Source organism: Eubalaena glacialis, chromosome 10 (genome assembly GCF_028564815.1).
Source record: "Eubalaena glacialis isolate mEubGla1 chromosome 10, mEubGla1.1.hap2.+ XY, whole genome shotgun sequence".
In the NCBI taxonomy this organism is placed as follows: Eukaryota; Metazoa; Chordata; class Mammalia; order Artiodactyla; family Balaenidae; genus Eubalaena; species Eubalaena glacialis.
In genome coordinates, this window is record NC_083725.1 from 20,722,779 (window position 1) to 20,749,297 (window position 26,519).

Genomic DNA, 26,519 nt, shown 5'->3' on the forward strand with positions numbered 1-26,519 from the left:
GGTGTGATTCACAGCAAAGTGAATCAGTTATACATATACATATATCCACTTTTTTGTTTTAGATTCTTTTCCCATGTAGGTCATTACAGAGTATTGAGTAGAGTTCCCTGTGCTAAACAGTAGGCCCTTATTAGTTATTTATTTTATATATAGTAGTGTTTATATGTCGGTCGCAATCTCCAAATTTATCCCCCCTCCCTTATCCCCTGGTAACCATAAATTTGTTTCTATATCCATGACTCTACTTCTGTTTTGTAAATAAGTTTATTTGTGCCCTTTTGCTTAGATTCCACATATAAGCAATATCATATTATATTTGTCTTTCTGTGTCTGACTTACCTCATGCAACATGACAATATCTAGGTGTATCTATGTTGATGCAAATGGCATTATTTTTCTCCTTTTTTTTGCTGAGTAATATTCCATTTTATATATGTACCACATCTTCTGTATCCGTTCCTCTGTTGATGGACAATTAAGTTGCTTCCATGTCCCGGCTATTGTAAATAGTGCTGCAATAAACATTGGGGTGCATGTATCTTTTTGAATTATGGTTTTCTCTGGGTATATGCCCAGCAGAGGGTTGCTGGGTCATATGGTAGTTCTACTTTTAGTTTTTTAAGGAACCTCCATAATGTTCTCAATAGTGGCTGTACCATTTCATATTCCCACCAACACTTTTCTCCACACCCTCTCCAGCATTTACTGTTTGTAGATTTTTTGATGATGACCATTCTGACTGGTGTGAGGTGATACCTCGTTGTAGTTTTGATTTGCATTTCTCTGATAATTAGTGATGTTAAGCATCTTTTCATGTGATTTTTGTCCATCTGTGTTGCTTCTTTGGAGAAATGTCTACTTAGATCTTCTGCCCATTTTTTGACTGGTTATTTGTTTTTTTTTTGATATTGTGCTGCATGAGGTGGTTGTATATTTTGGAGATTAATCCCTTGTTGGCGCCTTCATTTGCAAATATTTTCTCCCATTCTGAGGGTTGTCTTTTTGTTTTGTTTATGGTTTCCTTTGCTCAGCAAAAGCTTTTGAGTTTAATTAGATCCCATTTGTTTATTTTTGTTTTATTTTCATTACTCTAGGAGGTGGATCAAAAAAGATCTTGCTGTGATTTATGTCAAAGAGTGTTTTACCTATGCTTTCCTCTAAGAGTTTTAGTGCCAGGCCTTACATTTAGGTCTTTAATCCATTTGGAGTTTATTTTTGTGTATGGTGTTAAGGAGTGTTCTAATTTTTATTCTTTTACATATAGCTGTCCAGTTTTCCCAGCATCACTTATTGAAGAGACAGTCTTTTCTCCATTGTATATTCTTCCCTCCTTTGCAATAGATTAGGTAACCATAGGTGCGTAGGTTTATCTCTGGGCTTTCTATCCTATTCCATTGATCTATATTTCTGTCTTGGTGCCAGTACCATACTGTCTTGATGACAGTAGCTTTGTAGTATAGTCTGAAGTCAAGGAGCCTGGTTCCTCCAGCTCTATTTTTCTTTCTCAAGATTGCTTTGGCTATTCGGGGTCTTTTGTGTTTCTATACAACCTGTAAAATATTTTGTTCTAATTCTGTGAAATATGCTATGAGTAATTTGATCGGAATTGCATTGAATCTGTAGATTGCTTTGGGTGGTATAGCCATTCTGAAAATATTGATTCTTCCAATGCAAGAACATGGTATATCTCTCCATGTGTTTGCGTCATCTTTGATTTCTTTTATCAGTAGCTTATAGTTTTCTGAGTACAGGTCTTTTGTCTCCTTTGTTAGCTTTATTCCTAGGTATTTTATTCTTGTTGTGATGGTAAATGGGAGTGTTTCTTTAATTTCTCTCTTTGATCTTTTGTTGTTAGTGACTAGGAATGCAAGACATTTCTGTGCATCAATTTTGTATCCTGCTACTTTACCAAACTCATTGATGAGCTCTAGTAATTTTCTGGTGGCATATTTAGGATTCTCTATGTATACTATCATGTCATCTGCAAACAGTGACAGTTTACTTCTTTTCCAATTTGGATTACTTTTATTTCTTTTTCTTCTCTGACTGCTATGGCTAGGACTTTCAAAACTATGTTGAATAACAGTGGCGAGAGTGGATATCCTTGTCTTGTTCCTGATCTTGGAGGAAATGCTTTCAGTTTTTCACCATTGAGAATGATGTTTGCTGTAGGTTTGTCATTTATGGCCTTTATTATGTTGAGGTAGGTTCCATCTATGTCCACTTTCTGGAGAGTTTTTATCATAAACCGGTGTTGAATTTTGTCAAAACTCTTTCTGCGTCTGTTGAGATGATCATATGGTTTTTATTCTTTAATTTATTAATATGGCGTATCACATTGATTGATTTGTGTATAGTGAAGAATTTTTGCATCCCTAGGATAAATCCCACTTGATCATGATGTATGATCCTTTTAGTGTGTTGTTGGATTCTGTTGCTAGTAATTTGTTGAAGATTTTTACGTCTATGTTCATCAGTGATATTGGCCTGTAATTTTCTTTTTCGTGTGATACCTTTTTTCTGGTTTGGGTATTCAGGTGATGGTTGCGTTGTAGAATGAGCTTGGCAGTTTTCCTTCCTCTGCAATTTTTTGGAAGAGTTTCAGAAGGATAGGTGTTAGCTCTTCTCTAAATATTTGGTAGAATTCACCTGTGAAGCCATCTGGTCCTGGACTTTTGTTTGTTGGAAGATTTTAAATCACAGTTTCAATTTCAGTACTTGTGATTAGTCTGTTCATATTTTCTATTTCTTCCTGGTTCAGTCGTGGAAGGTTGTACCTTTCTAAGAATTTGTCCATCTCTTCCAGGTTGTCCATTTTATTGGCATACAGTTGCTTATAGTAGTCTCTATGATCCTCTGTATTTCTGTCAGTTTTAACTTCTTTTTCATTTCTAATTCTATATAGTACTAATAGGCTATATAGTACTACAATACGGTATTATAGTACACTATAATATGTTTATAATACTTTTCACACAAATAATTCTTAAAAACAAACAAACACAAAAAATACAGGAAACATTTTTAATCTTCCAGTACAGTACCTTGAAAAGTACAGTAGTACAGTACAGCAGCTGGCATCCAGGGGCTGGCATCAAGTGAACAGGCAAGATGAGTTACTGCTTGGAGGAGGGAGAGGAGGTGGGAGATGCTAGCACTGAAGGATAATCAGTAATAGGAGATGGAACGCAAGCAGAAATTTCACGCATGCCTGACGTCGATGGAACACATTTTGGCATCTTTGAAATTTTGCAACTTAAAGGTTGGTATATAGGGGACTTACTGTATTGCTGTAAACTTTCCTCTTAGAACTACTTTTGCTGCATCCCATAGATTTTGGGTCATCGTATTTTCATTGTCATTTGTTTCTAGGCATTTTTAAATTTCCTCTTTGATTTTTTTAGTGATCCATTGCTTATTTAGTAGCATATTGTTTACCCTCCATGTGTTTGTGTTATTTACATTTTTTTCTCTGTAATTGATTTCTAATCACATAGCATTGTGGTTGGAAAAGATGCTTGATATTATTTCGATTTTCTTAAATTTACCAAGGCTTGATTTGTGACCCAAGATGTGATCTATCCTGGAGAATGTTCCATGAGCGATTGAGAAGAAAGTGTATTTTGTTGCTTTTGGAGGAATGTCCTAAAAGTATCAATTAATTCTATCTGGTCTAATGTGTCATTTAATGCTTGTGTTTCCTTATTAATTTTCTGTTTGGATGATCTGTCCATTGGTGTAAGTGAGGTTTTAAAGTCCCCCACTATTATTGTGTTACTGTCGATTTCTCCTTTTATGCCTTATGTATTAAGGTGCTCCTATGTTGGGTGCATAAATAGTTACAATTGTTATATCTTCTTCTTGGATTGATCCCTTGATCGTTATGTAGTGTTCTTCTTTGTCTTTTGTAATAGCCTTTATTTTATAGTCTATTTTGTCTGATGAGAGAATTACCACTCCAGCTTTCTTTTGATTTCCATTTGCAAGGAATAGCTTTTTCCATCCCCTCATTTTCAGTCTGTATGTTTCCCTAGGTCTGAAGTGGGTCTCTTGTAGGCAGCATATATACAGGTCTTCTTTTTGTATTCCCTCAGCCAGTCTATGTCTTGGTTGGAGCATTTATTCCATTTATAATACATTTAAAGTAATTATTGATATGTATGTTCCTATTGCCATTTTCTTAATTGTTTTGGATTTGTTTTAGTAGGTCTTTTTTCTTCCTTTCCTCTTATGTTCTCTTCTCTTGTGTTTCTTGCCTAGAGAATTTCCTTTAGCATTCGTCATAAAACTGGTTTGGTGGTGATGAATTCTCTTAGCTTTTGCTTGTCTGTAAAGCTTTTGTGTTCTCCATCAAATCTGAACGAGATCCTTGCTGGGTAGAGTATTCTTGGTTGTAGGTTTTACCCTTTCATCACTTTAAATGTATCCTGTCATTCCCTTCTGGCTTGCAGAGTTTCTGCTGAAAAATCAGCTGATAAACTTAGGGGGTTCCCTTGCATGTTACTTGTTGCTTTTAATATTTTTTCTTTGTATTTAATTTTTGTTATTTTGATTAATATGTGTCTCATGTATTCGTTCTTGGGTTTATCCTGTATGGAACTCTCTGCACTTCTTGGATTTGGGTGACTATTTCCTTTCCCATGTTAAGGAAGTTTTTGTCTATGGACTCTTCACATATTTTCTCAGGCCCTTTCTATTTTTCTTCTTCTTCTGGGACCTGATTTTCTTGCCCTTGCTGTAAGTTCATTCCTTTGTGTTACTCAGTATAGTATTCAGTGTTATGTATATAATGCATATGTCTCTTTTTAAATAAACATTCACCTATTGAAGGACATGTGTTTTCAATTTGGGGCTATTAATAATAAAGCTGATATAAACATTTATGTATAAGTTTTGGGGTGAACTTAAGTTTTTATTTCTCTCAGAAAAATATCTTAAGAGTGTAATTGTTAGGTTGTATGATAATTACATTTTTAGTGTTAGACTACCAAACTGTTCTCCAAAGTGTTTGTGCTATTTTACATTCCAAGCATCAATGTATAAGTTTCTCCACGTGCTTGCCATCATTGGTGTTATTATTTTTTAATTTTAGCCATTTTGTAGACATGTAGTGAGTGATATCACATTTTAGTTTTAATTTGCATTTCCTAAATGGCAAGGATGTTGAATATCTTTTCATATACTTATTTGTCACCTATATATCCTCTTTAGTTGTGTCCAATTATTACTTTAAAAAATTTTTATTATATATTTAAGTACAGTTGATTAACAATGTTGTATTAGTTTTAGGTGTACAGCAAAGTGATTCAGTTATACATATACATGTATCTATATTTCTTTTTTTAATTGACATTTTGAATATATTCTTTTGTAAAATATCTGTTTAATTTTTTGCCTATTTTTTCTATGGGATTTTCAGTATTTTTTTCTTTTTGCTTTACAGGAGTTATTTATATATTCTGATTTTGAGCCATTTTTTGATACATATGTTGCAGCTACTGTAATGGTGTTTAATAATAAATGGGAAATCTTAATTTTAATGAAATCTGGTTTATCAAAATTTTCTTTTATAATTAGCATTTTTTGATCCTGCTTAAGAAATCTCTTACTACCTCAAGATCATAAAAATCATTTCCTACATTTTCCCCAAAATTTTTTGTTGTCACTTTTTAATTTTCTTGAAGATTATGTCTTTGATTGGTACTGTTGCTTCCTAAGATATTTGGAGAATTCAACAGAGAAGCCATCTGTGCTTGAGGTTTTCCTCATGAATAGGTTTTAAATCAAGAGTCAAATTTCTTCCTTCCTTTCTTTCTTTCTCTTTCTTTCTTTCTTTCTTTCTTTCTTTCTTTCTTTCTTTCTTTCTTTCTTTCTTTTCTTTCTTTTTTTAACTGAGGTATGGTTGCTTTACAATGCTGTGTTAGTTTCTGCTGTACAGCAAAGTGAATCAGCTATATGTATACATATATACCCTCATTTTTGGATTTCCTTCCCATTTAGGTCACCACAGAGCACTGAGTTCCCCATGCTATAGAGCAAGTTCTAATTAGTTATATATTTTATACATTCAAATTTCTAAAATAGTATAAAACTATTCATAATTTCTATTACTTTTTCTGTTAGCTTTGGTAATTTCTCTGTTTTGAGGAATTTCTATTTTATTTAATTTTTACCTAATTTTTTGTGTAACATTTGTAATATTTTCTTTATTTTTTGGTGTCTAAAGATCTGAAGTGATGTTCCTTTTTCATGTCTGTTAACAGTAATTTGTATTTCTCTCCTTTCTTTATCAGAATTGATAGTTTGTCAATTTTATTTACCTTACAAGGAAATATTTGAGTATGTTGTTTTCTGTCATATTCCAATTCATTAATTTATCTTATCTTACCTTATTTATTTATTTTATCTTTATTATTTCCTTCCTTCTATTTTGCATAGATTGATTTGCTGTTCTTTTTTAGATTAGTGTGATGGAGCTTAAATCATTGACTTTCTGCCTTTTTAAAATAATGTAAACACATAAAGCTAACAATTTCCCTCAAAGCACTGCTTTCATTATGTTCCACAAGTATTAATATTATATATATATTTTATAAATAACTTCATCACTCAGTTCAAAATTTTTAACTTTTAAAAATTTTCCTTCAATCATAATTTATTTCTAAGTATATTGTTTAATTTTCATGTAACTGGATTTTTTCTGGGTATTTTTTGTTATTGAATCAAGTTTAACTCCATGTGGCTATAAAATGTATTCTAAATGATATTAATCTTTTAAAATGTGTTGAGGGAGGACCTTTGCGATGGAGGAGCAGTAAGAAGTGGAGATCACCTTCCTCCCCACAAATACATCAAAAATACATCTACATGTGGAATAACTCCTACAGAACACCTACTGAATGCTGGCAGAAGACCTCAGATTTCCCAAAAGGCAAGAAACTCCCCATGTACCTGGCCGTGTGGCTGACAGGGTCTTGGTGCTCTGGCCAGGTGTCAGGCCTGAGCCTCTGAAGTGGGAGAGGCGAGATCAGGACATTGGACCACCAGAGACATCCCAGCCCCACGTAATATCAATCAGCAGGGGCTCTCCCAGAGCTCTCCATCTCAATGCTAAGACCCAGCTCCACTCAACGACCAGCAAGATACAGTGCTGGACACCCCATGCCAAACAACTAGCAAGACAGGAACAAAACCAAACCCATTAGCAGAGAGGCTGCGTAAAATCATAATAAGGTCACACATACCTCAAAGCACAGCACTGAATGAGGTCCTGCCCACCAAAAAGACAAGATCCAGCCTTATCCACCAGAACACAGGAACCAGTCCCCTCGACCATGAAGCCTACACAACCCACTGAACCAACCTTGCCCACTGGGGGCAGACACCGAAAACAACAGGAACTATGAACCTGCAGCCTGAAAAAAGGAGGCCCCAAACACAGTAAGATAAGCAAAATGAGAAGACAGAGAAATACACACCAGATGAAGGAGCAAAGTAAAAACCTACCAGACCAAACAAATGAAGAAGAAATAGGCAGTCTACCTGAAAAAGAATTCAGAGTAATTATAGTAAAGATGATCTAAAATCTTGGAAATAGAATGGAGAAGATATAAGAAACGTTTAACAAGGACCTAGAAGAACTAAAGAGCAAACAAACAATGATGAACAACACATTAAATGAAATTAAAAATTCTCTAGAAGGAATCAATAGCAGAATAACTGAGGTAGAAGAACAGATAAGTGACCTGGATGATAAAATAGTGGAATTAACTACCACAGAGCAGATTAAAGAAAAAATTATGAAAATAATTGAGGAGAGTTTCAGAGACCTGTGGGACAACATTAATCTTACCAACACTCAAATAGAGGCTAAACCATACACTACTAAGTAACCAAGAGATCACTGAAGAAATCAAAGAGGGAATAAAAAAATACTTAGAAACAAATGAAAATGAAAACACGATGCCCCAAAACCTATGGGATGCAGCAAAAGCAGTTCAAAGAGGGAAGTTTATACAAATACAATCCTATCTCAGGAAACAAGAAAAATCTCAAATAAACAACCTATCTTTACACCTAAAGCAATTAGAGAAAGAAGAAGACAGAAACCCCAAAGTTAGCAGAAGGAAACAAAACATAAAAATCAGATCAGAAATAAATGAAAAAGAAATGAAGGAAATGACAGCAAAGATCAATAAAACTAAGAGCTGGTTCTTTGAGAAGAGAAAGAAAATTGATAAACTATTAGCCAGACTCATCAAGAAAAAAAGGGAGAAGACTCCAATCAATAGAATTAGAAATGAAAAAGGAGAAGTAACAACTGACACTGCAGAAATACAAAGGATCATGAGAGATTACTCCAAGCAACTATATGTCAATAAAATGGACAACCTGGAAGAAATGGACAGATTTTTACACAAGTACAACCTTCTGAGATGGAATCAGGAAGAAATAGAAAATATAAACAGACCAATCACAAGCACTGAAACTGAAACTGTGATTAAACATCTTCTAACAAACAAAAGCCCAGGACCAGATGGCTTCACAGGTGAATCCTATCAAATATTTAGAGAAGTGCTAACATCTATCCTTCTCAAACTCTTCCAAAATATAGCAGAGGGAGGAACACTCCCAGACTCATTCTATGAGGCCACCATCACCCTGATACCAAAACCAGGCAAAGATTTCACAAAAAAAGAAAACTACAGACCAATATCACTGATGAACATAGATGCAAATGTCCTCAAAAAGATACTAGCAAACAGAATCCAAAAGGACATTAAAAGGATCATACAACATGATCAAGTGGGGTTATCCCAGGAATTCAAGGATTCTTCAATATATGCAAATCAATCAATGGGATACACCATATTAACAAATTGAAGGAGAAAAACCATATGATCATCTCAATAGATGCAGAAAAACTTTCGAAAATATTCAACACCCATTTATGATAAAAACTCTCCCGAAAGTAGGCATAGAGGGAACTTACCTGAACATAATAAAGGCCATATGACAAACCCACAGCCAACATTGCTCTCAATGGTGAAAACCTGAAATCATTTCCACTAAGATCAGAAATAAGACAAAGTTGCTCACTCTCACCACTGTTATTCAACATAGTTTTTGAAGTTTTAGCCACAGCAGTCAGAGAAGAAAAAGAAACAAAAGGAATCCAAATCGGAAAAGAAGTAAAACTGTCACTGTTTGCAGATGACATGATACTGTACATAGAGAATCCTAAAGATGCTACCAGAAAACCACTGGAGCTAATCAATGAATTTGGTAAAGTAGGAGGTTACAAAATTAATGCACATAAATCTCTTGCATTCTTATACACTAATGATGAAAAATCTGAAAGAGAAATTAAGGAAACACTCCCAGTTACCACTGCAACAAAAAGAATAAAATACCTAGGAATAAAACTACTTAAGGAGACAAAAGACCTGTATGCAGATAACTATAAGACACTGATGAAAGAAATTAAAGATGATACAAACAGTTGGAGAAATATACCATGTTCTTGGATTGGAAGAATCAACATTGTGACAATGAGTATACTACCCAAAGCAATCTACAGATTCAATGCAATCCTTATCAAACTACCAATGGCATTTTTCACAGAACTAGAACAAAAAATTTCACAATTTGTATGGAAACACAAAAGACCCCAAATAGCCAAAGTAATCTTGAGAAAGAAAAACAGACATGGAGGAATCAGGCTCCCTGACTTCAGACTATACTACAAAGCTACAGTAATCAAGGTAGTATGGTACTGGCAGAAAAACAGAAATATAGATCAATGGAACTGGATAGAAAGCCCAGAGATAAACCCACACACATATGGTCACCTTATCTTTGATAAAGGAGGCAAGAATATACAATGGAGAAAAGACAGCCTCTTCAATAAGTGGTGCAGGGAAAACTGGACAGTTACATGTAAAAGAATGAAATTAGAACACTCCCAAACACCATACAAAAAAATAAACTGCAAATGGATTAAAGACCTAAATGTAAGGCCAGACACTATAAAACTCTTAGCCGGAAACATAGGCAGAACACTTTATGACATGAATCACAGCAAGATCTTTTTTGACCCACTTCCTAGAGAAATGGAAATAAAAACAAATATAAATAAATGGGACCTAATGAAACTTAAAAGTTTTTGCACAGCAAAGGAAACCTTAAACAAGACAAAAAGACAACCCTCAGAATGGGAGAAAATATTCACATGCAATGTAACTGACAAAGGATTAACCTCCAAAATATACAAGCAGCTCATGCAGCTTGATATGAAAAACACAAACAACCCAGTCCAAAAATGGGCAGAAGACCTAAATAGACATTTCCCCAAAGAAGATATACAGTTTGCCAACAAACACATGAAAGGATTCTCAACATCACTAATCATTAGATAAATGCAAATCAAAGCTACGATGAGGTATCACCTCACTCCGGTCAGAATGGCCATCATCAAAAAATCTACACACAATAAATGTTGGAGAGGGTGTTGAGAAAAAGGAACAGTTCTGCACTGTTGGTGGGAATGTAAATTGATACAGCCACTATGGAGAACAGTATGGAGGTTCCTTAAAAAACTAAAAGTAGAACTACCATACCACCCAGCAATCCCACTACTGGGCGTATACCCTGAGAAAACCATAATTCAAAAAGAGTCATGTACCACAGTGTTCATTGCAGCACTATTTACAATCGCCAGGACATGGAAGCAACCTAAGTGTCCACTGACAGATGAATAGATAAAGAAGACGTGGCACATATATACAGTGGAATATTACTCAGCCATAAAAAGAAACGAAATTGGTTTATTTGTAATGAGGTGGTTGGACCTAGAGTTTGTCATACAGAGTGTAGTAAGTCAGAAAGAAAAAACAAATACCGTATGCTAACACATATATATGGAATATAAAAAAACAATGGTTCTGAAGAACCTAGTGGCAAGACAGGAATAAAGATGCATACATAGAGAATGGTCTTGAGGAAATGGGGAGGAGGAAGTGTAAGCTGGGATGAAGTGAGAGTGTGGCATTGATATATATACACTACCAAATATAAAATAGATAGCTAGTGGTAAGCAGTCGCATAGCACAGGGAGATCAGGTCAGTGCTTTGTGACCACCTAGAGGGGTGGGATAAGGAGAGTGGGAGGGAGATGCAAGAGGGAGAGGTGGGGATATGGGGATATATGTATACATATAGCTGATTCACTTTGTTATACAGCAGAAACTAACACACACCATTGTAAAGCAAGTATACTCTAATAACAATGTTAAAAAATGATAAAATAAAATAAAATATGTTGAAGTTTTCATAATGGCAAAGTAATAATCTTGGTATAAAATGGAAACATCTAGAATTTTAAAATATTTTTGTTTCATTAATACATAAAAATGTAATGAAGTTGTATAATAAGGAACATAAAAGAGTGAAAAACGTGGGATTCAGAACGATTGTTACCTTTTATTGGGGGAGAGAATTGTATGTAAGGAATAGAACATATAATTGTGGTTATATTCTAACCATATGGTTAGAAGCAGATTGTTGTAATATTCCTAGCTTCCGGTTTGAATTGTGGAATTTTGTTTCTTATTAAACATTTAGAGTAACCAATCATTATGTTTATAAAAATCCATGTTTTTACTATTCAGAACTATTTCAAACATACACAAAAGGGCTGGAAATAATATAGCATAACTCCCCTAACCACACTGGATTAAATTATGTTAGCATTTTTCTTTGTTTGTTTCAGATCAGAATTTTCTGTATGTATATTTAAAGAAATAATGTATTATGGGTATTGTTTAAGACTTTTAACACATTCTTTTCTTCTCCTTATTGCCCTAGACAGAACCACTACCTCAAAATGGTGTGTCTCATTCCATGCAAGGTTAAATACTTTCACTACATTTGCATATAGTGATAAATGATATCTTCAATTTTTTGTGATCTTAGATTTAGGAAAAAAAATAGCATTATATTTTGAAACACATTGAAGAAGATATATTTTAACTGCTGTATACTAATCCGTTATATTTAAAAATCATAGTTTGTTTATCCATTCCTCAAGTTTTTCATTATTATGAATAGTAAATATTTATTTTGTATGTCCTTTTGGGTACATATTTGTATCTCTAAGGATGTAACTAGTAGTGGAATTTTACTAGATTATTGTAAGAATGCTCTTCAAAAGATTTTAACAAGTTACACGGTTAACAGCAATGAATGATTAGTATCATTTCTTACATCCTTGCAACACTTGATGTTCATTCCCTTTTTTAAAGTAAATTTACATTCCCCTGAAATCCAAATAAATTAAATTTCTTTTTTTTTTTTAAACATCTTTATTGAAGTATAATTGCTTTACAATGGTGTGTTAGCTTCTGCTTTATAACAAAGTGAATCAGTTATACATATACATATGTTCCCATATCTCTTCCCTCTTGCATCTCCCTAAATTTCTTTTGAAATGTTTTTTTGCAAATTGCTTGTCTATATTTTTTGCCTTATTTCTATGAGTTCATTTATCTTTTATTATTTATTTGTAGTGGTGTGTAAATACATACACACTTGAACAATCTGTTCACTAATCCTTTGTAGGTTTTATGTATTATAAATATATTCTTCTAGGCTGGATCTTAACTTTGTACTTTGGTTGATGAAGTCTTTTGTCATTCAAAAGTTTAAGATGTAACATAGGTAGATTTATCACTTTATATTTTGTCCTTTTAATGCCTTATTTAATAAATTCTTCCATACCTACATGTCATGAACATCTTTTACTGTATCTTATGTTAAAAAATTCAAGGTTTTTTCCACTTATAGCTTCTAAATCTACTTTGGATTTATTTTGACACATCATATGAAGCAAGATTTTTTCCTTCCTCATATTGATAAACTGGTTGTCTTGTCACCATTTATATGAATATTTCATTATTTCTTTGCTGTTTTGTAATGTGGGCTCTGAAATATACCACATTTTCATATACACATATGTCTGCCTCTGAGTTGGTTCCATTGGTCTATTTATCTTTACATGCAAATAATATAAAACTATAAAAATCATTATAGTTTTACAGTAATTTATACAAGCATGGAAAGTCCTGTATTTTCTGCTTCTACAAATTTATCTTCAAATTTATCTTGACCTTTTACTTTTCCAAATTAATTTAGGATCAACTTGTCAAAAAATTTCTTGGAAATGAGATCAATTTGAGGAGGAATTATCTTAATAATACAGAGTTTTTTCATCCATGAATGTGATGTTCCTTTCCATTTATTTAGGTTATCTTTAATGTATTTTAATAATGTTTTATAATTTCATCCATAAAGGTATAAAATAGCTCTTGTTAGAATTACTTCTAGTTACCATATTGCTTTTCTTTCTATTGTAAATGAAGGAATTAAAAAATAAAACAGTAATTGCTATTGGTTAAAGAAATGATATTGGTTTTTGTTTCTTAATTTTTGCATCTATACTCAAGATATGTTAGTCTGTGGTTTTCTTTTCTTATAATGTCTTTGTCTGGTTGTGGTATTAGGGTAATGTTGGCTTCATAGAATGAGTTAGGAAGTATTCTTTCTGTTTCTATCTTCTGGAAGAGATTGTAGAGATTTGCTATAATATCTTTCTTAAATGTTTGTTAGAACTCACCAATGAATGCTTATGGCTCCTTCCTCTCCTGCCTATTTAAATCTGTTTTCTCTGCCTGAAATGCACATCTTCATCTATTATATCTATTATATCTAGAAAACAATGACTTCACCTTTTAAAAAATTTTCTCTGGGAGAAGTTTACCATATTTCTATTTCTCACCCCAAAGCCCTTGGGCCTGTACTACATTTTTTTTTTTTACTACCTTTCACTTTGCCCCCTCTTTCTTTTTATAAGCCTGTCCACTGTATGAGGCACAATATCCAACTCCTTCCTTTCCTCTACCTTTGAAGGCATGCCCACAGGTCCTTTTTAGTGCAAAAGCTTTATTGCTTCTCATTGAGTAGCAAAAATAATTAAATGTGATTTAATTCTTTTATTATTCTTAGAATAATAATCTCTGGCCTATGTTTCTCACTTCTCCTTTGAGTTTTAAATTTATAAAACAACCTATTGACTAGGTTATAATGTGGTAATAAATAACGCCCAAATATCAGTGGGTTATCACAGCAAAGTTTATATCTTCTTCATGCTACATTTTCATCACGGTCACTCAGGGACCCAGACTAATGAAGCAGCAACCATTTCTAACACTGCTGGTGGTGGTGTTGCAGGAAAAAGCAACTTAGGGTGGGGAGGGAGTGTGTGTGGATCTTGCTCTATGTGCCCTGAAGAGACACATACCTTCCTTTTAGAACTCATTTGCCAAACCTAGTCACATGGTCCTACCCAATAACAAAGGGATCAGGACATGGTGAAAAACTGGACACATTTGAGGGAACAGTATTAATGCCTACCACAGTGAACAAAATCTTCTTTATATTTCTCAGGGAGAGGTCCACAACTCTAACTGTTCTAGCTTTTTACCAAATTTAGGGGAAAAGCCTGCCAACCTGCTCCTTTTCTTCACAGTATGAAAAAAGCTTGCTGAAAATGTCGGGATAAAACAATACATGTCTTCGTGTTTTAAAAGGACAGTTTTCACCTCTAAGAATATTAGTGTGAGAGATACTTATCTCAGGGTCTCTGATTCACACAGAAATGATTCTTTCTACGCATCTGGATTCTAATCTTAACTTTAATTAGCTCTATAGCCTAGAATTAATAATAATAATAATGATTAAACTTGACAGTAATTTGGTGATTACTATATTCCAAGTCTAAGAAGTCTGTATGCATTAATTTATGTAATTCTCACAACATCTGTCTGAAGTAGATAGTATTAGTAACCCCATTTTACAGGTGAGGAAAATAAAGCATCAGAGAGTTAGAAACTTTCCCCAAATTCTCATAGCTAGTAAGTCAAGGAGTTAGGTTTCTATTTTGAGCAATCTGGCTTAACTACTAAAGTAGTCCAGTTTTATGTTTTCCAGTTTCTTAACCATGCCACTTGATATGCCAATTTTATTTTATTTTGTTTTTGTTTTATTTTATTTTATGTCCATTGTCTAGATTAGTATTTGCGGTATATACCAGAATGGCCATCCTGAGTCAGTGCCAAAGTTTACTAATTTTTTCCTCCTTACTCTCAAATATATTATGTTTTAGTCTATTTTTAGGTGTTTTTGAACCATTTGTTAGTCTTAGCTACATTGAACTAATGGTACTGAAAAAATGTCATGGGCCATGACATTGCCTCTCCACAAATATCCTAAAACATGTCATCTGTTCCATTTTCAATTTATCAGTCATGGTCCAGCCAGAAAAAAGAACCTCTTTAGGCATTTTATACAGAGGGAATTTATTAAAACAATGGGTTCGATGTGAGAGAGGAAAATAATCAAATAGGGAATAGTGAGGTAATCCAGAGACTAGTAACAGCTGAAAGCCATTTCTGCCCCTGGGGCTGGAAAGACAGTAGGAGGAAGTTTGTTTCCAGAATCCAAAAGGCAGGACAATTTAGTAAGAGTTAGACCAGGATGGGGGGCTGCTAGAGGACCTGGGACCTCAGAAGGAGGAGATTCTAGTGGTAGCTTGAGTCAAGGGGGAAACATCCTTCTGCTAATGATGACAAGAGAGAAAAAAATATCCCGGCTTTCTCCCATCTTCTCTTGACTATTCTACCAGTTTCTCACTTGGCCAAAAATTTCCAGATGCCAAGGAAGCCTAAGAAATGGGGTACCTTCCAATCCAGAGGATACTGGGGAAGGGCAGATAATGGATTTGAGAACAAATGAACAAATGACTGGCACACTAACCATCTCTGTAATTCTCACTGAAAGAAAGGGATATTTCAATTTAGTATTGCTCAGTCAGTGCCATTTAAAAATTATCTCTTAAATTTCTCTCTTAAACATATGGTATGTGATACAATCAGCTTGAGTGAATTTTTCACTTTTAAAGTGAATGATTTGATATCATACGGACACAGTCATACTCAATAAGTTTTACTAATTATTTAAAGGTTATAATTTCATATAACAGGCAAAAGTTAATTATTTATGGCCTATCATATTTGATTATATAATCCTTTCCAGCCCTCTTACCACTCTAGTTGCCTGAAATTACAATATTTTATCTCAGGATTACTCACTGTGCTCTCCAGTGAAGCCCCAGGAATAACAAGTTTTCAAATGACATGTAGGATTATGATCCTTAAGGGCAAAGCAAAGATCTACAACTATGTCTATGTGACATAAATTTACCTTGTTGAAAAGGGAGAATAAAATCTACTAAACTGTTATAGTGAGTCATATAGAACAGCACTTCCCATACTGTCTCAGACACAAATCATGCAAGATGCTCTGTGGAAGAAAACAAACTGTAGCAAAATAAATTTGAGAAGATCTCACAATTTATCCCCCTCCAGGAAAGTCACAATGTTTGATAAGGGGTTGGTAACAAAAAACTGTTTAATCCAGCATTCCGAAACTAATATGTTTTAAAAGAGTCAGGCTGCCACCATCATCCAGGTAGAGGTAGTAGATGTCTGAATTAAGGCTGTGATCACAGCGGTGATACGATACATGAAAGAGACAATGTGGACAGTGAATTGATAAGGATTGCCTTAAAATTGGACTGGGAGTGGTATTAAGTTGAAAGAAGTCACAAGAAGCCAGCATTTTCAATGTTCAAAAGAATAGTTGTGTCAACACACACGAGATGTATAAGGATTTTTTTTTTTTTTTTTTTGGCTGAGTTGGGTATTCATTGCTGCACGCGGGCTTTCTCTAGTTGCAGAGAGTGGGGGCTACTCTTCGTTGCAGTGCATGGGCTTCTCGTTGTGGTGGCTTCACTTGTTGCAGACCATGGGCTCTAGGTGCACAGGCCTCAGTAGTTGTGGTGCATGGACTTAGTTATTCTGTGGCATGTGGGATCTTCCCGGACCAGGGTTTGAACCTGTGTCCCCTGCATTGGCAGGCGGATTCTTAACCACTGTGCCACCAGGGAAGCCCAAGGATGTTTGTTGAATCACCATTTATAGTAGTAAAAATCTGAAAACAAAGATGCTTATCTATGATAATTATTAAATAATATATATTGAATATTATATAGAATATATGAATGTACATATATATGTATATACATACATATATCTGTATTTCAATATACATTCATATATTCTATACATACATATAGGATTACATCCCTATTAACAAGAATAAGTAATCTATATACTAATAGACTTGAAAGAATTTACATGATGTTCAAGTGACAAAAGCAAGCATGTAGAATATGATCAAATTTTAGTAAAAAATGACAAAATATGAAAATGTAAAAATGTTTATTTGTTATGGTAGACTCCATTGCTCTAACAAATTAACTCCAAAATAAAAGTGACAACACAATAAAAGTTTCTCTTGCTCTTGTCATAGTCCAATGTGGATCAGCAGGAGTTCTTCATTCCTCTCCATTCAGGTGGCAGATGCAGAAAGAGGACAAGGTATGTGGAAGAATGATGTGCTTCTTTTTATGAGTCAGGCCTGACAGTGGTGCACATTACTTTCACTAACATTCCTTTGGTCACACCCAACTGCAAGGGAGGCTGGAAAACAAAATCCAGGCACATGCTCAGGACGGAGAGGGGAACAGAGATGTTGGTAAGCATTGGCAGTCTCTTCTTCAAAGAGTTATCATTAATCCCTGGCCATTGTGGGAGGGGGGTGAAAGACACAGGAAATAAAATAATTATAATAGACACTGAAGTCAGGCTGAGATATTGAGTAAAGAGATGGGAAGTTATAATTGGCTTAACTTCTGGAATAATCAGGTGTGCTGATGAGATACCTTAAAGAAGAGACCAAGTAGGCAGTAGGAAATGCAAATGGATCATGGAAGAGAAGTAGGAACTGGAGTAAAGTATTGATCCGTTTGCCTGGGATAAAACACGTGCAAACTGAAAAGGCTGCCATGGACCACGGACAACATATTCATTGACTTCTATAAAAGGAAGTGGGAGAAGAAAGCCAAAGAAAAAGGGCAAACTAGGCAGAGAAGTAGGAAGAGAACCAGAGAACCATAGTGCCATGGATGCTGAGCTTGATAAACTCAGGTTCTAAGCAACAGTGGCTGCAACAGGTGATGTGTTTTTATAAAAAATTTGAGAATGAGACATAGCTGAAGAACTCATCTCAGTAGGTAAGAGGAAGACATTAAGAAGAATTAGAATAGTTTTTATGAAGCATTGTGCCTCTAGCAGCTCATTTCCTCTTGACTCAGCACTTCTCTCTCTCTCCAAGACTCTCTTTGCTTGACTGACTCTCTTTCTATGTGTAGCTCACATACATACCTTCCAAGAGAGGAGTTGATTGGTACAGGTTGTTGTTATATAATATAGAGGCTCTTGTGACAGAGGTCTAGGACTGGGTTTCCTCAAGAGCTATTGGCAGAACTTATAGTATAAACATGGTTGGTTAGCTCAGAATCTACTCCATTCTTCCTCAGAGAATAAAACAGAACAAAGACGCACACACACACACAAACTCACCTCGCTTTCAGTGAAACCAGGAGGCACATAAAATATGGGCACTCCAAATATTGTGTAATGATGGTCAGAAGTGTCTGAGAAGCAGAGCTATGTGGGAAGTGATGTTGGAAGAGGTGGGCTGGAAAAGCTCGGATACTCAGGGTCCTGAGAGTTCAGGAAGAACTCACAGTACAGTCCTTTAGGAGAGAAACCAAACCTGATAGTACAGGAGCTGAAACTTAAGCTGATGCTGCTATGAGAAGATCTAAGCTCAAACAGGGCTAAGGTCAGGTCGTAGTCACCTGCACAGGGCAGGTGAAAGGGAAAGGGGCAGAAAGTATTACAGAGGAGACTATTAAACTTCAAATTATAGAGACTCCAGGTAAATAGTTTTGGAAGAACTCAGGAGATACAGTTGATCCTTGAACAACATAGGTTTGAACTACATGGGTCCATTTATACACTGATTTCTTTCAATAAATATGTACTGCAGTACTGTGTGGTCTACAGTTGGTTGAATCTGTGGATGTGGAACCTTGGATTTGGAGGGCTGGGCTGAATGTAAAGTTACATGCATATTTTCCGCTGCATGGAGGTCAGCGCTTCTAACCTCCCCCTAACCCGCCCCACATAGTTCAAGGGTCAACTGTAATTGTTTTGTGAGTCCTTCTTAAGGAACCAACTAAAAGGCCCCAAACCAAGAGATGACTGGAAAAGATTTGGCGAAAGACTGGTGGTAAACACTGAATATATATAAGATTAGAATTAAGGGGAAAAAAGAAAACAATTTTGGAATAAGGAGGTGAGAAGTATAATAAGCTTTTTGATTGCTTCAGTTTTATTCCAACTAGATCAGTTGCACATGTATTAGTTACAATTATTGTTCCAGGAAGACAAAAAAGATTTAATGTGGAAAACAAAGGAACACTCTGAAACAAGATGTTTCACAAGTATCTCTCAGACTAATATTCTGGGGATTTATGTTTATTTTGCAAAGTGCCTTCCTCTCCTTAATTGGACTTGTGGTAACTTGTGTTTGTCCTTTTTAAGAGATGACTGAGGATAAATAGACCTAACATGTGATCTGTAGTCCCAGGAAGATGTGCCCCAAAGCCTGGTTTCACGAGGGTTGTTTGGGTCTGGACTCGGCTTGAGACTGAAATTTTGGGCCTTTACCACCCTGCAGACTCTCCTTCCCTTGTTTGCACTCAGGTGAACTTGGTTGACGGAGTACAATTATTTGTGAGGGTGATAAATATTTGTCCCTTTTCTTTCTCTCTCAGCCCTGTGGAGACAAATCTCCTCAATTGTCCCCCTGCATCCCTTGTATTCCAGAACCCTTGCTGTGCACAGCTTTATGGAGATTTGAGGATGGTGATTGTGAGGTTTGCCTGAAAGGCCAATCCCTCTGTTCCCCTGCGGAAACTTTGTCCTGTTGTATTGTCTGCTGCTGACTTTTTATGAGCTTATTTTAATTAAACCTCATAGTGAGTGCCGAGTCTGCTTTACAGAAGTCAGTGTGGAAAACAAAAGGGAGAAGAAAAATGGTTAGTTCATGTCTTTTCCAAAAGCACCAAAATAAACTGGTGAGCTTAGTCAAATCAGTCTGATTTTATTTCCATAAAGTGAATTCATCCATTTGCTTTTTTGGGTCAGTTGACTGCCTAGTAATGATCACATCCACAAGGATGGAAGAACTAGCTGGGCTATTTCCACTGCATGGGTGACACGAAGAGGGGAGGTATGGCTCATGGTTCAGACCGGCTGGAGTTTGTGTTCAGTCATGAGTGATGGGAACTCTCTCATCAGTGTGATTTACAGAATTGAGAAAGGGCCTTGCCCACAAATGACCTTTCTGTGTTTCATGAAACCCCAACATTGTTGTCCCTACATTCTTGGGTCCTGAAGATTGATGCATAAATGTGATATACAAATACCCTGTGGGAAGAGTAACACATAAAATCACTATGATGCAGTCATACCACAGCTCAAATTCATGTGTAAAAATAGCCTTCCTGGAACCCACAAGGGACCTAGTACACGGGGCGGAAGGAGGAAGATTTTCATGAACAAAAGGGAGACAAGAGAGTGCAGAGGGCACAAAGACTACCTGATTAAGGGGCTAATGTAGTGTGCATGGGAGTCTTGGAACAGGGCCTAGAAAAGGGTTCTGAAAGGGGAGCTTGGGGCCAGGAATTAAGTTGATTTATTTTCTAATTCTGCATAGGGAGGACCTGCCTCTGACAGAAATGGAAATTTCACATACACTGCACTGGCCTCCTTTCCTAACGTTATGCTGAAAAGCGTCTTCTATTTGGGCTAAGAGGTGAAAATAAGGAAGACAAAAGGGCAAAGAAGGGTCAGTTATTTAGGGTAGTCAGAGGGAGAACATACGAAGCAGTTTGGTTAAAATTGGACAGAAAGAAGCAGCAGTTAAAAGTCAATCTGTAGGAAATTAGGCCAGAGGGTGGACTTTAAAGCTCCAGGTTTGCCTCTGTGAGTGTCATCTTTTTGATCCTTCCCAAGAAAATAGGAGAACAGTGAGTTTTCTCCCGGCAAAGGCCAGGAATCAGGAGTGGACCTGTGGTGTGTGATACAGTTTCATATTTAGGGGTAGATAAGAACTGCCTTCAGATCCATAGAGTTGTACCTCTAATTGTTTTTTCCATTGGGAATTCACTGGGATTTAATCCTTTGCTTGGAAGCGTCACTGTGTGCTGAGTACTTTGTTTAGGGGACTTACCCGCTGAGCCAATGTTTTGGAACTCCAGGTTGAGTGTGTTGACGAAGGACAGGGCTGAGTGGAAGCAGAACCCCAGAAGTGCAGCCCTTGGGAATGAAAATACGGCCAAACATATGACTATGAGCACCTGAGAACAGGGACTGTACCTTATAAGTTGTTGTAGGTTGGGTCCCTCGGGAAGCAGGCTCTGAGATGGAAATCAGCATGCAGGGTGTTTCACAGGGAGTGATTTGGAGATCAACATCTGTAGAAGGGAAGGGAAAGAAGCAGGATGGGGCAGAGGAAGAAGTTGAGTGAGCCCCATAGGGAGTTCTGCAGCTAGCATGGCCCTTTGGTCGACATGAGTTGGAGGAAATGAAGGCATGAGTGGATTCAGGCTGTCTGGGTAAAGAGGTGTGACCTTGGGTAAGGCAGGTTTCTCCTGCCAATGAAGCATCAAAGAAGGAGAATGGCTCAGAGCTATCTTTCGGGAATACTTTCAGCAGCTGGGGAAATGAGTCCATAAAATCTGACATCCTCAACACCTAACACAATACATGGCAGACAGTCAGTGCTAAGACATATTTTTTGACCAGATGTTCAACTGATTTTCTAAGAAGTAATAAAAACATCACCTCTGCAAGGATTCAATCTCCATTAGTCCTGTGACATCCTTCTGCACTTATCCTTGGCAGGATGGAATGGGTTAAAGTGGATTTATAGAAAATCCACTGCCTGAACATTGTTCAAATTAATGTACACAGAATCAGTTACATTCTTCCAAGGTGAGAGTCAAGTGGCTCTCAGTTGGGGTGCTTTTGCCTCTGAAGGACATTTGGCAGTATCTGGAGACATTTTTGATAATCATGATTGAGGAAGGTGGTGCTACTGGCATCTACTGAGTTGATGTCAAGGATGCTGCTAAACATCCTACAGTTCACAGGACAGTGCTCATAACAAAGAACCATCCAGCCAAAATGACAGTAGTGCTGAGCTCGAGAAACCATGGCTTGGCCCATAGAGTAACCATGAGAGCGCCTGGTGCTCTCTCTCTCCCCTTGACGTGCACCCCTTCAACCCCACCGCAAGTATTTTGTGGCTACCTCTCCTATTCCACTTAACTTCTGTCTTGATTCAAATGTGGTTGAATACTTGTCTCATTCCTTTAGGAGATTATGAGTGCCTGAAAGGCCTGAGTAGTCTTATTTACTCTAAATCTCTCATAACACCTAGCACATGGTAAGAGTAAAGTTGTACTGAAATACATTGGAAGGGCATTGATTTTTCAGGCTGATATCTCTGTTCCAGACCATACTGGTGTTCCTCTCATCATCTCAGGTACTCACTAGGAAGTGTCAAGAGCTTGGGTCCTGTTTGGAGTCATCAGGTTAGCTGGACAGAGGATGATTTATATGTTAGGGTAATTCAGGACACAGAAATCCCAGCCTGAAGATGATGTGTAGTTGTTCTTTATTTCCTCAGGGTCTCAGAGGTGGAGGCTAGCTAAAAAGGACCTCTGAAGCTGAGAACAGGAGGAAGCATCCAAGGAAGAGAGGGTTGTTTCTTTTTTATGCCTTGTTCCTTTCATCCCCCCAGTGCTCTGGGCTCACTCATCTTCCTTCCTTCCCCTGCATATAGTCCAGGGGGAAGATAGCCCTGTTCCTTATTTCTCTGGGTCTCTTGGAATCAAGACCATCTGTAAGCATGTATATGGGGCCATGCTCAGAGCTGCAGTCTCGACTGAAGGAAGAGGAGGTGTAAGAGCCTCTTCTTTTCTCTACATTTCCTTGCCTGGGAGGAGATGGCAGAATTACTAATCAATTTTCAAAGCTTGATTTAGAGACAGGCTGGATCCCAGTCCCCACTGACAATAACTCTGTGTCTACCCACTCAATAACCATTTTAATGTCATTTTAATCTGCAAGTTTATTAGACCACCCAATGCAATCAAATCAATGTACTAAAACTGCTTCAGTGTAGAGTATATATTACTGTTCATGGAGCAATTTATTTTTCCAGATTTTTCTGGAAGAAAACGATAAGTATTTCTTGCTAGTGGTAGAGCAATAGGGACTAAAATCCTTGGTCTTGAGTTTCGTGGGACTTATTCTAAGTGGAATAAGTCCTCCCTCTCTGGTCCCTGAAGATCTGCTTTTTGGTGTTCAGCCCTGAAGGAGTCATGAAAGGTGATGTTTTGCCCATATCAATAAAATGCATATCCCCCCATCCTGCAGAAGATTATGTCATTTACATAACATATTCAGCCCAATTGACACTGTTGTCTTCTATCATTCAATTAGGTATTTAGCATATGTTCTATTTTGGTCATAATAAAATCATTATGAAAATTCATGGAGAAATGTATTCTTCTCGGGCAGACATTGGTTTTTATATTAGAACATCTCCACTGTTATTATTAATTGTTTTTGTGTGAAAATATCATAAGTGATTGGACCAAATTACAAATCAGTCCTCTGCCAAATTAAATTCTTAAAATCATCATCATTATTGGGTTATGCTATTGTGAAAGAGAAGCAATCAAACCTAAGAAACATTAGAATATTCTTACATGCCTAACAAGTAGAGAAACAGGTTGATGCTTTCTGAAATGTCTCACTCCCCAAACCACCCACTCCTTTATCATCCCCTCGATGAGTGCGTCTGTATGTGCATGCATACACACATTCATGCGCACACACAAGTACACCCCTAAAGATAACCTAGCAGTAGATCAAAGTCATTAAAGCCTTAAATCCATAAGTCTAGTCACATTTGGAATAAGGACTTGATAGCCTCATCACTTGTGATCAGAATCCAACTGGTTCACTGTGCCCTGGATGTTTATTCCCAAATATGAGATTTGGTATTATACTCGGGAAGATACACAGAATTTTAAAGTAATTTTTCTAGGGAAGATAAGCAGGAGAATGTTTTATTAATAATAGGAAAAACTACAGGATATACAAGTTCGATTATTTATTTATTTATTTATTTGAGGCTCAGAAAATTCAACATGCTTAATATAAAATTTAAGCAAATTTGTATATGTGCAACCTCCTGAAAACTTTATTTTCCAGCTTTATTGAGATATAATTGACATATAATATTGTGGAAATTTTAATATGTACAATGCAAGGATTTGATATATATATATATATATATATATATATATATATATATATATCGTGAAATGATCACCACAATAAGATTAGTTAACACATTCATCAGTCATCTAGTTACAATTATTCTTTGTGTGTGCAGTGAGAACTTATAAGATCTACTCTCAGGGGGACCTTCAACATGGCAGAGGGGTAAATGTGGAGATCACCTTCCTCCCCACAAATACATCAAGAATACATCTACATGTGGAACAACTCCTACAGAACACCTACTGAACACTGGCAGAAAACCTCAGACTTCCCAAAAGGCAAGAAACTCCTCACGTACCTGGGTAAGACAAAAGAAAAAAGAAAAAACAGAGACAAAAGAATAGGGGTGGAGCCTGCACCTCTTGGAGGGAGCTGTGAAGGAGGAAAAGTTTCCACAAACTTTTTCAAAAGATCAAATTTTGAATTCATTTAACCAGAGTAAATTGAAGAAATATAATTAATTGAAGAAATAAAATTAACTAAAGGATATGAAACAGTGAGGGGAAGATTATGGTAAATGATTCTCTTTAAATTCACTTAGGGACTTCCCTGGTGGCGCAGTGGTTAAGAATCCACCTGCCAATGCAGGGGACACAGGTTTGAGCCCTAGTCCGGGAAGATCCCACATTCCACAGAGCAACTAAGCCCGTGCACCACAACTACTGAGCCTGCGTTCTAGAACCCGCAAGCCACAACTACTGAAGCCCCCATGCCTAGAGCCCGTGCTCTGTCACAAGAGAAGCCACCGCAATGAGAAACCCACGCACCACAATGAAGAGCAGCCTCCGCTCACCAGAAATAGACAAAGTCTGCACGCAGCAACATAGGCCCAACAGAGCCATAAATAAATAAATAAATAAATAGATAAATTCACTTAAAGGGAAGTTTATAAATACACGTTTTAAAACACACAAACACACTTTAATTTTGCAAGTCATAATGAATTTTTAGGCTACCATACTCATCTAATTGAAGATAAAATATCCACCAACACACATGGCAAGGAACCCCTGAAAGCAGAAATCCATTTCCCTAGAAATGTATTTATTTTGCCATTAAATAGTAAGTGACGGAGTGAAAGAAGAAACAAGGATGCTTCTAAAGAAATGTTAGCTTCAGGGCCCAGATTTTTAAATTACAGCTATTGCATCAGAAAGAGGACTATACCAGAACATTGAAAATAAGAATTTGGGTCCTAGTTTTGCAATTTACCAGCTCTATTACCTCAGCAAAATAACTTTACTGCAGTATTTCAGTCTTAAAATATGTATAATCATAACAACTATATAGTTGTTATATATATAGTTGGTACATATTGGATGCTCAATAAATATTGGTTAAATGAATTAAGGGTGTTTGTGAGATTACTTTGCAAACTGTGTACACAACAGTACTTCCACAGCACTTAACAGCACCTGAAACAATGACACATATTACTCATTTATTTTTTGATTTCTGCCTCTCCCCAACTAAAGGCAAGCTCTATGAAAGCAGGAATTTTTTTGCCTTTTCTGGTTTTGTTTCTCAATTTTCTTCACCTTTAAATTTAAATTTAGGGAGACCTTCAAGATGGCAGAAGACTAAGACATGGAGATCACCTTCCTCCCTACAAATACATCAGAAATATATCTACGTGTGGAACATCTCATACAGAACACCAACTGAATGCTGGCAGAAAACTTCAGACTTCCCAAAAGGCAAGAAACTCCCCACGTACATGGGTAGGGCAAAAGAAAAAAGAAAAAACCGAGACAAAAGAATAAGGATGGGACCTGCACCTCTGGGAGGGAGCTGTGAAGGAGGAAAAGTTTCCACACACTAGGAAGCCCCTTCACTGGTGGAGACAGGGCCTTTGGAGCCATGGAGGAGAGCACAGCAATAGAGGTGCAGAGGGCAAAGAGGAGAGATTCCCGCACAGAGGATCAGTGCCGACCAGCACTCACAAGCCTGAGAGGCTTGTCTGCTCATCCGCTGGGTCAGGAGGGGGCTGGGTGCTGAGGCTCGGGCTTTGGAGGTCAGATCCCAGGAAGAGGAGTGGGGCTGGCTGAGTGAACACAGCCTGAAGGGGGC